A 20,209-nucleotide genomic window follows, 5' to 3' on the forward strand; every position below is an offset into this window, starting at 1 on the left:
GCTTCTTCGACATGGTCCTCATCAAACTCTCCCAGGACAGTTACGAGATCGTGTTAGATACAGATAATACCTTCCTGACACTATCCCCATCAAATAATATGTGATATGAATAAAACGGCGTTGGATACAAAGTAATACACGACTAGAGGTCCCCCACCAAAATTCCCAGAACAGGGACAGCATTGGGTCAGATATGCATTAAATCTTCTTGTCCACCGTCCCTATCAAATACTCCCAAGGCTGGAACAATATGGGTTTAGATACACAGCAGAGCTGCCTCTATACTGTTCCCATCTAACAAACCCATTACAGGGTTAGGAGGGGGTTAAAGGCAGAGGAAATCTCTCTCTGTACTGTCCCTCATTCATCACTCCAATTACTGGGACAGAATGTGACTACGTACAGAGTGAAAATGTCTCGACACTGTCCTCATCAAACTCTGCGAGAACAGGGAGAGAACGAGGATTGATACAGCATAAACAGTGCTCTGCACTGTGCTCAGTAAAAACTCCCAGGGTTCATACAGGACCTGGTTAAATACAGAGAAGAGCTCTTTCGACAAGGTCCACATCAAATACTCCAAGGACTGGGACAGTATGACAAGAGATGCAGAGAAAAGTTATTTTAACACTGTCTACATCAAACACTCCAAGGATACGGACAGCACACCCTAATTTAAGACTGAGTAGAGGAGGAATTTCTTTTCTCACACAGTTTGAGTTCTTTGTACCTCCTTCCAACACAGAACTTGTGTATGTTTAAATCTGATATCGATTCTTGATCCAGTAAGGGAATCCAGTGTGTTGGAAAAAGTGCAAGAAAGTGGGTTTGAGGTCTGTAAAAATAGCCAAGATCCTTTGGAATGGCACAACAGGGTCGAGGGGCCAGACCGACCATTCCAGCTCTTATTTTCTTTTTGTTGCCTTATGTACACCTCATAATCATACTGCTCACTATTGGGTATGATGTGAAAATAGTTGCATCTATCCACTCTACCATGCTGTTTTTCTGAGTCTCCACCTAATAAAGGCACTCCAATCCCACAACACTACTCAGATCACAGTTGCAAAGCTGTGAACAGTTTTATACCTCTGATATCAGGAAAGGTGTTCTGGCATTCAATGCAGTGCAGTGAGGATTCGCTAGAATGACAGTGGGTGTGGAGGGACACTCTTACGAGGAAAGCTTGAGTAAGTTGTGCTTCTGCTCATTGGCAAATAGAAAGTTTGTTGTTTTTCTTTCCCTGCCTAAGAAATGAAGGACTTGCCACAGAGAGAGTGCAGCAGACAGTCACGAGGCTGATGCTAAAGATGTCGAGGATGACGTCTGAGGACAGATTACATCTTTTAGGGAATTGACTGGAATTCAGAAGAACTCGAAGAGATCTGATTTAAAATAATGCAACTGCAACAGATCTGTACAGAATAGGTGCAAGGAGGATATTCTTCATGCTTGGATACTCCAAATTCATGGTGAAAGTCGCAAGATGTTGGCCAAGTCACATCGAACACCAGACTCGTTTCTGTTCTCAAGTATATCAATGTTTGATTTGGACAGAACACGAAAGTGTATTCATTCTTACAGTCCTGCTTTTCATAAATGTTCGTAATTAATCTGAAGATGAAAGTGGCCCATTGGATTATTTATGTCGATCTCAGTAAAGCAGACTTGGCAATGTGTCCTTGCTCTTCAAAGCCAATGTGCTTGCATCTTCTTGGGTGGCACCGTGGCACAGTGGTTAGCACTGCTGCCTCACAGCGCCAGAGATCTGGGTTCAGTTCCCGCCTCAGGGAACTGTCTGTGCGGAGTTTACTTATTCTCCCCACGGCTGCGTGGCTTTGCTCTGGTTTCCTCCCACAGTCCAAAGAAATGTGCAGGTTAGGGGCATAGGTCTGGGTGGCTTGCTCTTCGGAGGGTCGGTGTGGCCTTGTTGGGCCGAAAGGCCTGTTTCCACACTGCAAGTAAGTAATCTAATTCAGCATGTCAGTGTTCTGTGTAATTTGAATACAAGGGCATCTGAGCACACACATAGAGATCAGTGACTTCCAGCATTGGACAGAATAATTTATTATCCAAAGAGGAACTGGATAAATCACTGACAGAGAATTACAAGCAGGTTTCTGGGGGAGAAGTGAGGCAAGTGACGTATTTGATTGCCTGGGTAGGTGAATAGCCAGTTATCGTGCGTCTGTCTATGCTATGCGTCTGTCCATGCACCATTTCTACAATGAAATGATCGCATGCATGCACACTTCTTTTGGGTATGGTTTAGGAATCAATAAAACACTCTCAGCCTTTTCACTCGACTCCCACCTGACGGAACGGTCACCGAGACAAAAAGAAAGAAGCAGGAAACACATGTTTCAGGAGAGCAAGATTTCAACTGATGTTCTGTTCCCATGCCCCTGCAGAGTTCGTTTAAACCCCCCCCAAGAGCACTAGCATTTACTCATGTGCTCTCCATTAAAAGCCTCTCTCACCCACTCCCCATCTCATTACGGTGTCGCTCATCCATGCCCCATCTCATTATTTCCTCTTGCCATGTTTCCTTTCGCCACCTGTTGCCTGTTCTCATTACAGCATGGTTTGTCCACATCTTGCTTCATTACAGTGAATCTCACATGTGCTATCTCATTACAATATCTCCAGTTCTCAATGTTACATTGGTAGCTCCCTCCTGCATCCAATCTCTTTATGGTACTGTTTATCCATGTGGTCTTTTGTTACAGCCTCTCTTACCCATGCCCTGGCTCACTACAGTTGCAATTCGCTCATGCCTTGGCTCATTACAGCTTTGGCTCAATATAGCTTCTCTCACCCAAGCGGAGTCTCATTATGGTGCTGCTTTCCATGTGTTGCCTCATAGGAATGTGTCCAAGTTCTACTTTCCATCAGGTGGGAACACATGTTCTATGCATTTAAGCTGAACCACTGTTATCGTTCTCAAACATTCATGCAGTATAACGTGAATGCTCCACCATATAACCTGCTACTTACAATGCAGTGTTAACAGACTAATAACAGCAGAAATAATGATAAGAACATATCTATAATAGAGATTTCTGTATCAGTTCTCCCAGTTACCTGCAAGTATTAGCCCTGGCAGAATGAAGGGTATCTTTTACAAAGCTGCTTCCCTTCAGGTTTCTTGGCTTGTGCTTGATGCTCTCATGGAGACGGTAAACCACTTTAATCAGAAATTACCAGTAGGAAATTATTGCACAATCTAATTTTGTTAATCTTTCACAGTGTTTGGCAACCAGTTGCACTAAAGATGAAATAACTGCTCCTACCTGTTTTGAAGCCTAGAAAGACCAAGAAATCATCATCTAGCACACTGTGGCACATGGCCGTCATTAGGTGAAAGTGAGGACTGCAGATGCTGGAGATTAGAGATTAGAGTGGTGCTGGATAAGTACAACAGGTCAGGCAGCATTAGAGGAGCAAGAAAATCTAAGTTTCGGGCAGGAGCCCTTCATCATGAATGAAGCTGGAAGCCTTAGTGGTAGAGACATAAATTGGGGGGTTGGGCAGGGGGGAGGTAGTTGAGAGTGCAATAGGTGGAGGGAGGAAGGGGTAGAGGTGATAGGTCAGAGAGGAGGTTGGAGCAGGTAGGTGGGAAGGAAGATTCCTGATGAGTGAGAGAGAGTGAGAGAGAGTGAGAGAGAGTGAGAGAGAGTGAGAGAGAGTGAGAGAGAGTGAGTGAGTGAGTGTGAGTGAATGAGAGAGACTCACTGAAATCTTTGTAGAGAGAGGAGGAGAACTTCTTCAAAGGTACAAAGTTAAAAATCACACATTATCAATGAGGATGAGCACCTCACCAAGACCTTCCCCACACCTCCACTATTTGCCTTTAAACAACTGCCAAATCTCAAACAGGTCATTGTTTGTAGCAAGCTGCCTGGCTCTCAGGACAACTCCATACAACCCTGTCACGGTAGATGCTGCAAGACGTGTCAGAGTGTGGACATAGACACCACCATTACGCGTGGGGACACCTCCCACCTTGTTCATGGCAGGTACACATAGAACTCAGCCAACATTGTCTATCTTATACATTGCAGGCAAGGATGCACGGAGGCATGGTACATTGGGGAAACCGAGCAAAGGCTACGACAATGGATGAATGGGCACCGCACAACAATCAACAGACAGGAGTATTCCCTCCCAGTTGGGGAACACTACAGTGGTCCAGGATATTCGACCTCGGACTTCGGGTGACCATCCTCCAAGGTGGACTTCGGGACAGGCAGCAGAGAAAAGTGGCCGAGCAGAGGCTGATAGCCAAGTTCGGTACCCATAGGGAGGGCCTCAACCGGGACCTTGGGTTTATGTCACATTACAGGTGACCACACACACACACACACACATATACTTTGTGGGGTGAATTTGTACTTTCAGGATTACATTGTACTTTGCTCAAAAACTGCATGAATTCATGTAAAACTCCATTATCTCACTTTTTAGATTAAAATCAACCTAAACATCATGGCACAAACAGAAAATACAGGGGGCCAACACCTTCAACATATTGTCTAGCTATCATCATTGTTAACAGCTAACCCGAGAATGCAACTTTTTAAAAAAAGGTTTTGTGATTTACACATGAAAGAAGTGAAACTATCATGGTATTCTAACAGATGAAAGGCTTAACAGACAATCAATTTTTCAATGTATAATTTCAGTTACATCACACTGTAAATTTTTGTTATAAATTCTGTGTGTTAGGATTGAACCCTCCACTACCACCTGATTAAGGAACGACGCTCCAAAAGGTAGTGTGCTTCCAATTAAACCTGTTGGACTATAACCTGGTGTTGTATGATTTTTAACTTTGTACACCTCAGTCCAACACCAGCATCTCCAAATCATGACTTCTTCAAGGTAGGTATCCTTGAAATCCGCTCCACCCTACTTTCCAACCTATCACCTTCTAAGCTCTACTCCAATCTCCAGCATCTGCAGTCCTCACTTTCACCTAGTTGATTTCAACTTTACTGCGAATCCTCTTGCAAGGATGCCTACCTTGAAGAAGTTCTCCTCCTCTCTATACAAAGATGTCTGTGAGTCTCTCTCTCATCTCTGCCCTGAAGCTCTTTACTTCCTTCCCACCTAACTGCTCCACTCTCCTCTCCGACCTATCACCTTCACCCATTCCTCCATCCACCTACTGCACTCTCAACTATCTTTTCCCCAGCCCCACCCCTCCCATTTATTTTCTCCACCCCCAAGGCTTCCAGCCTCATTCCTGATGAAGGGCTGCTGCCCGAAATATTGATTTTCCTGCTCCTCGGATGCTGCCTGACCTGTTGTGCTCTTCCAGTACCACTCTAATCTCTACATGGCCATCACTACCCGGTGCACATACATCACCGAAAATTTCCATAATTAAATTGTAAAAGCTCCTTGATAACTTAATCTTAAATCAAAAATCGCTGACTGAGTAACAAAGGATTACAGAAACATATTTTAATCAAGGTTTCAAGTCTCAAAATTTGACCTGACAATTCAGGATATCAATGAAAATTCCTCAAACATCCCCAGGTGGGCTCCAGGAATACACAAGCCTCAACGCCTGTAACCAAGCCCAAACACAGGACCAGATTCCTCATCTTCCGTCTCGGAACACTTCAACTCCAGGGCATCAATGTGGACTTCAACAGTTTCTTCATTTCCCCTTCCCCCACCTCACCCCAGTTCCAAACTTTTTTACTGCTCCTCGGATGCTGCCTGAACTGCTGTGCTTTTCCAGCACCATTCTAATCTAGACACCAGCTTAAAATGTGTCAATTTCCTGTTCACTCGCGTTTTGGCGGTGCTACAAAAAGGTTTTGGAAGGCGCTTTTTGGGGAGCCAGTCGGAGTTGCTATATTGCCTCTGGTAGATGATTCACGCTGCTCCTACCGTAGACCCACCCATTTGTGAAAAGAGTTAATGTTGAAGATAGTGGAAGTGTTGCCAATTAAGCAATTGCTTTGTCCTTGAGTGTTGTTTGAGCTGACTTAACTAGCCAAGTGGGGAGTATTCCATCACACTCATGATTTGTGCCATGTAGATGATGGATAGGCTTTGGAGAGTCAGGATGGGAGTTACTACCTGCAGGACTACTAGCCTTTGACCTGTTCTTGTAGTCACCATAGTTATTGTCTGGTTCAGTTCAGTTTCTGTCAGTGGTAACTCTTGGATGCTGATAATGGGAGACTCAGTGACGGTAATGCTATTGAATGCTCTGGGGCAATGGTTAGATTTTCTCATGTTGGAGATGGTTACTGCCTGGCACTTATGCAACACGAATGTTACTTGCTACTTGTCAGCCCAAGGAATACAGTCCAAGCCTTGCTGCATTTGAACATGGACTGCTTCAGTATCTGAGGAGTCGTGAATAGTACTGAACATTGTGGAATCACCAACAAACACCACCACTTAAGACCTTATGATGGAGGGAAAGACACTGAGGAAGTAACTACCCTGAGGAACTCCTGCAGAGATATCCTGAAACAGAGATGACTGACCTCCAAAACCACAATCAACTTCCTATGTGTCAGGTATGAGTCCAACCAATGGAGAGTTTTCACTCCCTGATTCCCATTGTCTCCAGTTTTGTTCAGGCTCCTTGATGCTACAGTTTGTCAAAAGAGGCATTGATGTCAAGAGCAGTCACTCTTATCATCTCTGAAGTCCAACTCTTGCATCCATCCTTGGACCAAGGCTGTAATGAGGTCAGGATCTGACTGGTTTTGAATAGAACCCAGACTTAATGCGAGTAAGCAGCTTATTACGGAGCAGGCACTAATGATGACATATTCCATCACTTTCCTTGTGGTCAAGAGTAGATTGATGGGGCAGTAATTAACCAGTTTTGCTTTGTCCTGCTTCTTGTGTAAGGGACATAACTGGGCAATTTTCAACATTGTCCAGTCGATGCCAATGATTAAACTGTAGTGGAACAGCTTGGCAAGAACAATTAAATTCTAAAGCACATCTTTAGTATTATTGCCAGAATATTAACAGGGCCCTTGGCCTGTGTGTTATCTGGTTACACCAACTGTTTCTCACAATTGCGTGAAGTGAATCGAATTGGCTGTAAACTGGCATTGGTGATGCTGAGGACCTCTGGAGGATGCTGAGATTAATCATCACTCGACACTTTTGGCTGAAGATTGTTGCCAATGCTTCAGCTTTATCTTTTCCACTGATGTGCCTTGCTCCCTTGTTATTTACGATGGGGATATTTGTAGAGTTTCCAACTCCAGTGAAATTTTGATTTTCTACCACCATTCACAACTGAGTGGCAGGACTCAGTGTTACAAAAATCATTTCTTTGGCTCTATCTGTCAAAGGAACTTGGTGTCAGTGCTGCCACCAAAGCTGATGGTATACTGGACTTGAAGAAGAAGATCTAAGAGTACAACTGGGCTAGTGGACCTAGGTATGGCAGATGGAATTTAATGCAGACAAATGCAATGTGTTACCTTTCGATAAGATAACCAGGCAGGACTTAGATAGTTAATGGTAAGGCTTTGGGGAGTGTTGTCGTACAGGCAGAGCCAGGGGCACACTTACGTAGCTCCCTGAAAGTGGTGTCACAGGTAGACAAGGTGGTGTAGGCAGCATTTGGCACGCTTGCTTTCGTCGGACAGAGCACAGAGTAAAGGAGTTGAGACATCATATTAAAGCTGTACAAAACATTGGCCAGGGCACATTTGGAGTTCTGTGTACAATTTTGAATGCCCTGCTTTGGAAGGATGTTATTAAATTGGAAAGGGTACAAAGAGGATTTACAAAGAGTAACTAAGGCTGGAAGGTATGGAGTTATAAGGAGAGGCTGAGACTGTTTTCCACTATAGCTCAAACCCTCCAACCCTAGTAACATCACTGTAAAACTTTCCTGAATCCTCTCAAGTTTCACAACATCTTCTGACAGCAGGGAGACCAGAATGGAATGCAGTATTCCAAAAGTGGCCTAACCAATATCCTGTATCATAGCCTCCCAACTCCCATACTTAATGCACTGACCAATAAAGGCAACCATACCAAACACCTACTTCACTATCTGCAACCCTATTTTCAAGGAACGACAAACCAGCACTTCAAAGTCTCTTTGTTCGGAAATACTCCCAGGACCTTACCAATGAGTGTATAAGTTCTGTCCTGATTTGCCTTTCCAAAATGCAGTACCTCACAATTATCTAAATTAAACTCGATCTGCCACTCCTCAGCCCTTTCACCCATCTGATCAAAGTCCTGTTGTACTCAGAGGTAATCTTCGTCATTGTCCATTACACCACCAATTTTGGTGTCATCTGCAAACTTACGAACTATACGTCTTATGTTCACATTCAAATCATTTATATAAATGACAAAAAGCAGTGGACCCAGCACCGATCCTTGCGACACACCACTGGTCACAGTCCTCCAGTCAAAAATGTAACCCTCCACCTCCACCAACACCACCACCACCACCTGACTCCTACCTTCAAGCCAATTTGTATCCAAATGGCTGGCTCTCCCTAGATTCCACGTGATGTAACCTTGCAAACCAGTCTACTATGGGGGACCTAGTCTAACATCTTGCTGAAGTCCATATAGATCATGTCCACCGCTCTGCCTTCAAATAGTCTTCATCACTTCTTCAAATAACTCAGTCAAGTTAGTCAGACTTCCCACACCACCACCATTCTGACAATCCCTAATCAAACCTTGCCTTTCCAAATACATCTAAATTCTGTCGTTCAGAATCCCTTCCAACAATTTACACATCTCTGATGTCAGGAACACCAGTCTATAGTTCCCTGGCTTTTCCTTACCACCCTTAAGTAATGGCAACACAATAGCCAACCTCAAATCTTCTACCATCTCACCCATGGCTATTGAAGATACAAATATCTCAGCAAGAGGCCTAGCAATCACTCATTTAGCTTCCCACAAAGTTCTAGGATACACCTGATCAGGTCACGGAGATTTCTCCACCGCTATGCATGTTAAGATTTCCAGCATCTCCTCCTCTGTAATATGAACGCTTTCCAAGACATCACTATTTATTTCTCCAGCTTCCATATCCTTTTCCACAGTAAATGCTGACATGAAATACTTGTTTAGTATCTTACCCATCTGCTGTGATTCCACACGTAGGAGGCTTTGTTGGTTTTTAAAGGGGGCATATGTTCTCCCTAGTTACTCTTTCGTCCTTGAAATATTTGTGGAATCCCTTTGGATGCTCCTTAACCCTATTTGTGCTCCTGATTTCCCACTTAGGTATGCTCCTATTGCCCTCAGACTCTTGAGGGATTCAATCGATCCCTGTTGACTATACCAGATATATATTTCCTTCTTTTTCTTGATGAGAGCCTCAATTTCTCTAGTCATCCAGCATTCCATTCAGCACCAACCTTACCATTTGCATTAACAGGAACATACTGTCTCTGGGTTCTCGTTATGTCATTCTTGAAGGCCTCCCACCTTCCAAACTGTGAACATCCACCCCCAATCAACTTTGGTAAGTTCTTGCCTAATACCATCAAAATTGGCCTTCTTCGAAGTTAGAACTTTGACTTTTAGAGCTGGTCTATTCTTTTCCATAACAATTTTAAAACAAACCAAATTATGGTCACTGGCCCCAAAGTGCTCCCCCACGGAACATCTGTCACTTGCCCTACGTTATTTCGCAAGAGAAGGTCAAGTTTTGTTTCTTCTCTAGTAGGTACATCCACATACTGAATAAGAAAATGTTCTTATATATACTTAAATTCCTCCCCATCCAAGCCCTTAACACTGTGGCAGTCTCAGTCTATGTTTGGAAAGTTAAAATCCCTACCATAAGACCATAAGACATAGGAGCGGAAGTAAGGTCATTCGGCCCATTGAGTCCACTCCGCCATTCAATCATGGCTGATGGGCATTTCAACTCCACTTACCCGCATTCTCCCCGTAGCCCTTAATTCCTTTTGAACTCTACCATTTGACCTCTACTATTCTTACAGATAACTGAGATCTCTTTATAAATTTGTTCTCGATATCCCACTCGACTACTGCAGGGTCTATAGTACAATCCCAAAAAGATGATCATCCATTTTTTTTTCTTTCAAAGTTCCACCAAATAACTTAATGGACATATTTCCCAGAATATCCTCCAAGTACAGCCATAATGTTATCCCTAACCAAAGATGCCACTCCTCTTACTTTCTTGCCACCCCCCCGCCCTTTCCATTGTTCCTAGTGCATCTATAGCCAAGAATATAGAGCCCCACTGAACTCATCTTTATCCACCTTCACACTGTCCTATCCCCCCAGTCCAGAAACTGCCACATACATTCGAGACACCACCCACGCCCTCCACTTCCTCCAAGACTTCCGTTCCCCAGCCCTCAATGCCTCATCTTCATCATGGATATCCAATCCCTCTATACCACCATCCACCATGACCAGGGCCTCCAAGCCCTCAGTTTCTACCTCTCACGACGTCCCCAACAGTACCCTTCCACCGACACTCTCATTCGTTTGGCCGAACTGGTCCTCACCCTTAACAATTTCTCCTTTGAATCCTCCCACTTCCTCCAGATCAAAGGGGTAGCCATGGCACCCGTATGGGCCCCAGCTATGCCTGTCTCTTTGTTGGCTATGTAGAACAGTCCATCTTCCATAGTTACACCGGCACCACTCCCCACCTCTTCCTCCGCTACATTGATGACTGCATTGGCGCTACCTCGTGCTCCCACGAGGAGGTTGAGCAATTCATCAACTTCACCAACACATTCCACCCTGACCTTAAATGCACCTGGACCATCTCTGACACCTCCCTCCCTTCCTGGACCTCTTCATCTCCATTAATGTCGACCAACTTGACACTGACATTTTTTACAAACCCACCGACTCCCACAGCTACCTGGATTACACCTCTTCCCACCCTACCTCCTACAAAAATGCCATCCCGTATTCCAAATTCCTCCGCCTCCACTGTATCTGCTCCCAGGAGGACCAGTTCCACCAAAGAACACACCAGTTGGCCTCCTTCTTTAGAGACCGCAATTTCTCTTCCCATGTGGTTAAAGATGCCCTCCAACACATATCGTCCACAACCCCCACCTCTGCCCTCAAATTCCACCCCTCCAACTGTAACAAGGACAGAATTCCCCCGGTGCTCACCTTCCACCCTTCGCATAAATCACATCATCCGACGACATTTCCGCCACCTCCAAACGGACCCCACCACCAGGAATATATTTCCCTCCCCACTCATTTCCGTTTTCCGCAAAGACCGTTCCCTCCGTAACTACCTGGTCAGGTCCACACCCCCCAACAACCCACCCTCCCTTCCTGGCACCCTCCCCTGCCACCGCAGGAATTGCAAAACCTCCTCCCTCATCTCCATCCAAGTCCCCAAAAGAGCCTTCCACATCCAATGTTTTATCTGCACATCCACCAATATAATTTATTGTATCTGTTGCTCCCAGTGTGGTCTCCTCTAGATTGGGGATACTGGACGCCTCCTAGCAGAGCGCTTTAGGGAACATCTCCAGGACACCCACACCAATCAACCCCAAGGGAACATCTCCAGGACACCCACACCAATCAACCCCACCGCCTTGTGGCCCAACATTTCAACTCCCCCTCCCACTCTGCCGAGGATATGCAGGTCCTGGGCCTCCTCCACCGCCGCTCCCTCACTACCTGACGCCTGGAGGAAGAACGCCTCATCTTCCGCCTCGGAACACTCCAACCCCATGGCATCATTGTGGATTTCACCAGTTTCCTCATTTCCCCTTCCCCGACCTCACCCCAGCTCCAACCTTCCAGCTCAACACTTCCTAATGTTACTGATGACTACAGGAAGAATTTCAATCTCCTAGACCCAACAAGAAGAACATATCACTCTACCAAAGGCCATTTCTGCATCTTAGCATCTACAGGCCCAGAAAGTAGCTCTGTTTTACTGCTCTAAAAACCCTGCTCTAGGGTAACTTAGTGCTTATGTTTTATATTTTACAAAAATATAATCAAGAGACAGATCTTAGGAAAACATATTTTAAAAGCCCTCACCTTACACCCTATTGTAGATTTACAAACAACAATTAAAACTTAGGTTTTATAAAATTTAAAACCTATGTCCAGAAATGCTTGTAATTTTATAGCCAGTGAGTGAGTGAAAGTTCACTGTTCATTTTTTTCTGAACCCTACAGCAGTTCTTTAACCAAATTCTCATGGCGTCTCCTGTTCTCTTTTCTCCCATTTAAAGTACCATTGAAAATAAAAATCAAAACAAAGTTCCAAAAACAAAGCAACAGCTTATAAAACAATAATTACTACTCCAAGAAAGAGGAAATCAGCTCCAGCACTGAAATAAACCTCAAACAAAAAAGATCTTACAGCCACGATCGTTTCCCGTTCACCATTTTGCAAAGTTCACAGTGGTGAGAGAGACACACGCACAGTGACGACGGAGAGAAGGAGGTGCACAGTGATGTGGGAGAAGACATAGAAGAACAGAGTGACCAGAGAACTCTCTCATTCCCCGTCTGCACTGAGGAGATGCAAAGGTCAGGATTAAGTTATTTGGAGTGGTGGGTGATGACAGAAGATTGTTCCCAAGGAGGATGGCTCTATGAACAATATCTGCTGGCATGAAGGCTAGGAATGACCCTTATCAAACTCACAAACAGTAAAACTTGTGATTATGAGAAAAAGAAACTATTTCTCCCTGCCCTAATCAAGCTGTCTGCAAACTTTCCCTTAGCATGCTCCACATTTAGCCAGTTGGATGGGACTGTTCTCACCTGCTTCCGTTCTTAAGTAATTGTAGCTGAAGAATCCTCTGCACCATCTTGGGTGCCATGTTCTCTTCCGAGTTCTCATCTGCTTTCTTGAACTGCTGCAGTCCACCTGCTGTTGCTTGACCCACAATAGCATTAGAGAGGGAATTCGGCCCAGCAACAGTGGTGGAACAGCAATATATTTCCAGGTCAGAGTTGTCAGTGGTTTGGAGGGAAACTTGAAGGTAGTCACATTCCTATGTATCTGCTGAACATATCCTTCTCAATGGAAATGGTCATGGGTTTGGAAGGTGCCGTCTTTGATGATTTTCTGCAGTGAGCCTTTGTAGATTGTACAAACTGCTGTTCCCGAGTGTCAGTGGTGGAGGGAGTGGATGCTTGTGGACGTAGTACAAATCAAGCAGGTTGTTTTGTCCTGGTTGGTGTCAAGCTTCTGGAGAGTTGTTGGAGCTGCACCCATCCAGGCAAATAGATAGTATTCAATCACACTCCTGACTTGTAGATGATGGATAGGCTTTGATGGGGGTGGGGTTCAGGAGGTGAGTTACTCGCTGCAGTATTCCTTGGCTCTGACCTGCTCTTGTAGCCACTGTGTTCATTTGGCAATTCCAGTTGAGTTGCTAGTCAATGGTGACTCCCAGGATTCAGTGATGGTAACACCATTGTATGCCAAGAGGTGGTGGTTAGATTGTCTCTTGTGGGTGATGATCATAGTCTGGCATTTGTGTGGCGCAATTGTTATTTGTCACTTGTCAGCCCAAGCCTGGGATATTGTGCAGACTTTGTTGCATTTGAACATGGACTACTTCAGTAACTGAGGAGTTATGAATGACACTGAACATTGTGCAATCATCGGCAAACATCCTCACTTCTGATCTTATGATGGCAGGAAGACCAGGCCAACCAACGACACCCACATCCCACAAATGAGTAAAATAAAAGTACCCACTTCTCAAAAAACATTAAGTTAAAAAATTACATGCCAATGTTGCCCTTGAAATTTCAGTATTCCAATACATTCAGCTTCCCACAATATATCCTTATGTTGAAAATCATCCAAAATAGAGCTGCTTGTGACCCACCCCAATCTAAGTCTAATTCACCCATCAATTTACTGACCTGCAATGGCTTTTGGTTCAACCCAGAATTAAAATTCTCATCCTCATTGTCAAATGAACCTGGGACATTCTAACACCTTAAAGGCACGACCTAAATGCAAAGTTATTACTTTTGAACAGAAAATTCTAGAGAAACGCAGCAGATCTGAAAGGGTTTGTGAGATGAGAAACAGAGTTAACATTCTTCCAAAGTCATAATGAATGAGAAATGTTGATGTGGTTTCTATCTCCATAAACATGGTCAGATCTGCTGTGTTTCTTCAGCACTTTCTGTTTTAATTCAGATCTCCAGCATCTATAATATTCCATTTTTGTTATTATTATTTTTGAAGTTGGGATGGCCTCCAGTTTTGTGGTATTATAATCAAAACAGCAAGGGGTGGGTTTCACAGTACAAGAAGAAATCAGGGAGGCTATGAGGAAAGATATTTCAGAAATTAGAGAATGATATGGGTTCAGGCTCAAAATGGAGAAACTACCAAATGAGACAGTACAAATGAATATCATTTGGTCAAGAAAGAATGATCTCAATCTCAATCACCGAATGTAACTTTATCATTCCGTAGATAAGGAGACCAAAACAGCACAAAGGATCTGTACAACAAGGCTTCCTTACTGTTGTACTTCAAATCTCATGTAATAAAAGACAGCATGCTTTTTGATTTCCTAATTGCTTGCTACACCTGCAGGCTAACCTCTTGTCTTCATCATATAAGCACAATCGGGTACCTCAGGACATCAACATTTACTTACTTAATGCATTTTTAAGAAATATGCCATTATTCTATTCTATAATAGAATTATAGAATACCTACAGTGTGGAAAGAAGCCATTCAGTCCATCGAGTCTACACCAAACCTTCAAGGGGCAATAACATTATAATCAGACTAGCCATGATCTTATTGAACAGTGGAGCAGGTTCAAGGAGCTAATGGCCTACTTCTGCTCCTTATTAGTATGTTTATATGTTGAGGCCAGTACATCGGAACCGTTTGGACACTTAAAGAACTCACTCATCCCTGGGTGGCAAGAACCTCAAGTGGTGCAGATTCACCATTGAGAGGTAAGAAAAATCTCCCTTCTAATCACAAAGGCTGTGACACAGTATCATAGAAAATACAATCATCAATGCAGCCATAAGCCATCATTTCCAAAAGCCATAACATTCTGCCGATCATAAACAGGCCCTGGCTCCGATGGCAAGTCTCTCTCTCTTTTTCTGGCACATTCAGGTGGACCATTTCCAACAAGCTTTGAACAGCAAGACGTTAAACCAAATCCCCAATCCCTTCACCAAGGCCCCTCAACTGCAGTCGATCAGCCCCACCCTTACCCCCCCGATGCCAGTCACCACCATCAGACTACCAGCCCGTCCCAGTAACCCCTCTCCAGAGCGCCTGACATTCCATTTCATAGGGAAACAGTCTGCCTAAGCATGGTTGGGAGCTATTATAGGGCTCACCATTACCCCAAACTTACCCCATCCGTGGCCAGACCCCCCACCCACAGCTACAATGAATATGAACCACCTTCGAAGCGGCTCTTGTAACACCGACACATGGGATTCATAACAGTTTCCTGGCCGTAAAACAATTGTCTATTTTCACGTTGGCAAAAATCTATCAACCCTTCCATCTGTGTGCTTGTACCTTTAAGCAGCTTCCCTGAGATGCTGAGACTGTGCAGCCTCGGCACCGGCTCATTGCAGCAAGCGCCTTTCCACCCGACACCATCGCCAATTTTTCCTTGGGAGGTCGAGGGAAAAAAAAACAGCAGGGCAACTGGCCCAGGCTGCACTTGCCGCCCGAGGAGTGATACGGCTGCTTCTTACCTACCTGTCCCACACTCGGTACCGGCTCCCAGTCTCTGTTCCTTTGTGTTCCCGAGAACCCCTGACCCTGAATAGGCAGCACCCCGCTAACCCCGCACTCTGAGTAGGACAGACACGTAGCGGCACCCAGCAAGCTGAATACAAACTAATACTTCACACTCAGATTGTGGAGCGCCGAGTGCAGTAGATAGCAGCAATATTGGTACCCGAGATCCTGAATGCATAATAATAATGGGAGAAAATGAGGACTGCGGATGCTGGAGATCAGAGTCGAAAGTGTGGTGCTGGCCCTTCATCAAGAAATCCTGATGAAAAGCTTATACAGTCCTCGAAACGTCGATTCTCCTGCTCCTTCGATACTGCCTGAGCGTCTGTGCTTTTCCAGCACCACACTCTCGACTCTGTATAATATTAATGCCAAACCCAGGACACTGAATAATTTCATCACGGTCTGGGAGCTGGGAATTGTCAGGTTAGACTGGAACTTTACTTTCCCATCTCGACTGAGCAACTGCAAGGACCGCAGGTGACAGACAATGCTACAGCAGTTAAACTCATTCAAATCTGAGTTTTCGATTCCAACATAAAATAATTAATTCTGAGCAGGAGTAGGCCACTCAGCCCCTTGAACCAGCTCTGCCATTCAGTCATTTCATGGCTGATCTCGCTACTCCACACTTCCGCCTACCATAAAATATATGAGCATAATTAGGCCGTTCAGCCCATCAAGTTTGCAACAACCCTCTGAATTACATTTCACCTTATCCTATGTGCCTTGCATTTACTGTGGCTAAACCACCTAGCCTGAACATCCCTGGACACTATGAGGCAATTTAGCATGGCTTAACCTGTTCATCTTTGGATTGTGGGAGGAAACAAGAGCACTCAGGGTCAGAGCCTCTATACTCATTTATGCCTCCTGACTCTCTTGAAACTACTGGTGTTTTCCAGCGTGAAGATTTATGTAAAGTACCTATTGTGATGATTCTATGGCTTTAAGAAGTGTGTTTTGTCCTGGTTTCTTTGAGAGAGAGATTGGAGAGACAGGTATTCTGCAGTCTATGAGAAGATAAACAACTTTAGTGTTTTTTTAAACTTAGAACAACAGAAGCAGTCTGAATGGGTGTGGTCAAGTTTCTATCCACAGAACCAGGGACTTTAGGTTTAGTTTTCAGCAGGGTTGGAAGGCAGTGAATCTCTCTTGACTGCTTCAAACTCTCTCTGGATTTTTGCTGAATGCTTTTCCTGAGCTGCTGGAGTTGCATGTGAGACAATTCTGTTTTCTGAATTTGCCTTTTGCCAGCAGTGTGTTTATGGGGATGTAACTATATTGGAACAGTTACTGTTTTGTAGTAAAATATTCTATTATTCTGTTAAGTTTTCCAGTGGAGTTAAGTTATTCCAAATTTGTCTTTCTTTTTATTTTTAACTTAGTGTTTGATTAAATTGTGTTCTGCTTAACATTGACTAGTTTGACCAATTGAATTGCATCTGGAACCCATCTCACATTTATCTTTAAAATAAGAAAAGGTGGGGTCTAGGCTAACTTAATATGTTTTGAGAGGGTCTGGTCTGATTCATAGTACGATTCAGTTCCTCCATTATTTATTTGTTCTGTGTTACTGCTTCTCCAGATTCATTTTCCAGCGGTTCCAATGTCCCCTGTAGTCTCTTACCTTTTTATATATCTAAAAATACTTGTAAGCTTATATTACTAGCTAGTTTATCTCCATATTTCATCTGCTGCACCCCTTATTGCTTTTTTTAGTTGTCCTCTCTAGCTTTTAAAGGTTTTCTAGTCCTCTGGCTTCCCACTAATCTTCACTCTGTCCGATACCCATAACCTTGCATGCCCTTGCTTACCAACAATTCTTAAAAACATTCAAAGACTCTGCTTCCACTACCTTTTGTGGAGAATAATTCTGTTGGTTGACATTTCTGTAAGGGAAAAAAACATCTCAAATGGGTGACCCCCAAGTTATAGAATCTCCCACAAGAGAAAACATCCTTTCCACATCAACCCTGCCAAGCCGCCTCTGCATCATAAATGTTTCAAGAATTTTACATATTAGTACCTTTTCTCTCTTGTGAAAATACTATGGCTTTAAGAGGTTTTTTTTTGAAGAGACATTTTAAGGTAGAGATGCCAAGCAGTCCATGAGAAGAGAAACTACTTGTGAAGTCTTGAATGTACTTTTAAAAATTAGGAACAATAGAAGCAGCCTGGGCATGGTCAAACACCCACCGAACCAGGATCTATTGTTTAGTTTTCAGCAGTTACTATTGGGATCAAAAGTAGAAGTTTTTTTTTTGTCCCTCTCTTGGTTACAGCCAAAAGCTGAGGCTTTGCTGCCTGCTACAGGAGTTGCATGACAGACAATTTTGGATCTGAATTTGCCTTTTGCCAAGGGTGTGTTTATGGGATGTTTCTATATTAAAACAGTTAATAGAATAAATAGATACAGTAACTATTATTAATTAAGTTTTCCAATAAAGTTAAGTTATTCCAAATTATTCTTTCTTTTCTTGTATTTTAACTATAGTGGATGAATAAAGTGTATTTTGTGTTAAATTCAGTAGTTTGACCAATCAAATTGCATCTGGAACACAACACTTTTTTAATTTACCTTTTTAAAATAAAAAAAAGTTTGGATCCAAACTATCTTCTGAATATTTTGAGGGGGTTTGGTCTGGCCCATAACGTACTACTTGTTGATTTGTTACATCTTCCCAAATTTGATCTATTGCCCTGATTTAGTTTAAAGTCCTTTTTACTTCCCTAGTTATGTTGCTTGGTAAATCACCAGTTCCAACACAGTTCAGGTGTAAACTGTCCAAACAATAAGTCCCGCTTTCCCAGTTGTGGTGTCAGTGCCTCTCAAACTACAACCCACTTATACCACACCAGTGTTTGAGCCACGTATCCATTTTTGTACTCTTACTTGCCCTACATTAATTTGGATGTGACTCAGGTAATATCCCAGAGATTATTACCTTTGTGACTTGACTTCTTAATTTGGTACTTAGTTCTTTCATACTTCCTTCCTTATCCTACATGGACCGTAACAAAGGGATCTTTCTTCGTCTGAAATTTCCTCGCCAACCCTGAACTGATGAGCCAAACCTTGACACCAGGCAGACAAAACAACTGATTGAACTCCCACTCTTTGCTTCACAATAAGTTGTCAATCCCCATCACTATACCATGCCTTACTAATGTACATTCGTTTTTGCTATCCCCATTTGAATGGCTTCCTGTACCATAATGCCATTATCAGTAGCTCATTCTTCCATTTCATAACTCTGAGTCAAAGCTCCTTGTGCCACAAACAAATACTGCAAATGTGTTTGCCTTGGGTCAGACTGACATCCAGGAATACCCTATTTGCTATGGCCATGATATATGACTTGTCCTACCATTCTTACTATTTTAACTATCACAACTTAACTGGGAACAGTGCACTGATAATCATGCTCTACTTTTGCACAAGGTGTCACAAAATGTATAAATGTATAAAGTCCCAATGAAAACACCAAAATGACTAGTGTTCCTGATTGACTGCTACTCCCGATAAAAGCAATTCACATCAGCTTCCTTCAGTTAAGAAAAAAAACTATATTTTAAAATACTTAGCTTTAACAAGTAAAAAGAAAGGAGTTCTAATTTTTAGAACTTAACCTATACCTCTTCAAAACCTCAAATACTCAATCAGACAAAAGACAAATGCTTTAACAAATCCGCTTTGGATGGGAAACAATATATACATGGAGAGCAAATTCTAAAGGTCAAAAGTTTAGACCACAAGTTGGAAAGTTATTTTCCTCACAGTCCTTTTGATTTTTCAGTGAAAAATCAAAATGTAGAATGTAGGATTACAATTGTCATTCAGCTCCATGTTTGATCAGGTGAACTTAGGTGATCTGATCCAACCCAAACTCTGGATCAGATATGTGGACAATACTTTTGTTATTATTAAGAGAACAGAAATTGAGAACACACACTGAATTATCAACACCATACTCACAAGGATCAGATTTACGAGAGAGGAGCAAACCAACAATCAAATCCCGTTCCTGAATGTGATGGTAGAAAAAACATAATGGTGAATGCACCATGACAGTGTATACAAAAGCCACACACTTGGACCAGATCCTGAACACCTTAAACACACACAAGTGAAGCTGCATTAGGAGCCTGTTCAAAAGGGCTACAACACACTGCAGCAGTCCCGACCCACAAGGAGAAGAAGAACACCGCCGCAAAATATTCACTAGGAACGGATATCCCTGCTACTTCATTCGCAGATGCCTAACAGTGAAACAACGTGACGAGGACAGGCCATGGCCTAATTCACTAGCCACGCTACCTTATATAAAACAAGACTCGGAACTGTCAGCCAGATTTCTCCAACCACTTGGGTTCATAACAGCCTATAAACCGACAGCCACATTCACACATCAACTCACTAGAACAAAAGACCCTATACCCATC

General features: G+C 43.3%; 1 protein-coding gene across 4 annotated transcripts in view; it reads right to left on the minus strand.

Annotated features, from left to right (window-relative positions):
• The window catches only part of apba2b (amyloid beta (A4) precursor protein-binding, family A, member 2b), a 125,343-nt gene extending 109,529 nt beyond the window's left edge, over positions 1–15,814 (minus strand). For 3 of the 4 annotated variants that reach the window (XM_043680319.1, XM_043680320.1, XM_043680316.1), the window contains exon 1: positions 15,722–15,814. The gene's annotated coding sequence lies outside the window, so the exon portion shown is untranslated. Of the gene's footprint in view, positions 1–15,535; positions 15,687–15,721 lie in introns of those variants that run through there. The other variant, XM_043680318.1, reaches the window with a different exon arrangement.
• Between the last annotated feature and the right edge of the window lie 4,395 nt (positions 15,815–20,209).

Source organism: Chiloscyllium plagiosum, chromosome 40, assembly GCF_004010195.1.
Source record: "Chiloscyllium plagiosum isolate BGI_BamShark_2017 chromosome 40, ASM401019v2, whole genome shotgun sequence".
Classification (NCBI taxonomy): domain Eukaryota; kingdom Metazoa; phylum Chordata; class Chondrichthyes; order Orectolobiformes; family Hemiscylliidae; genus Chiloscyllium; species Chiloscyllium plagiosum.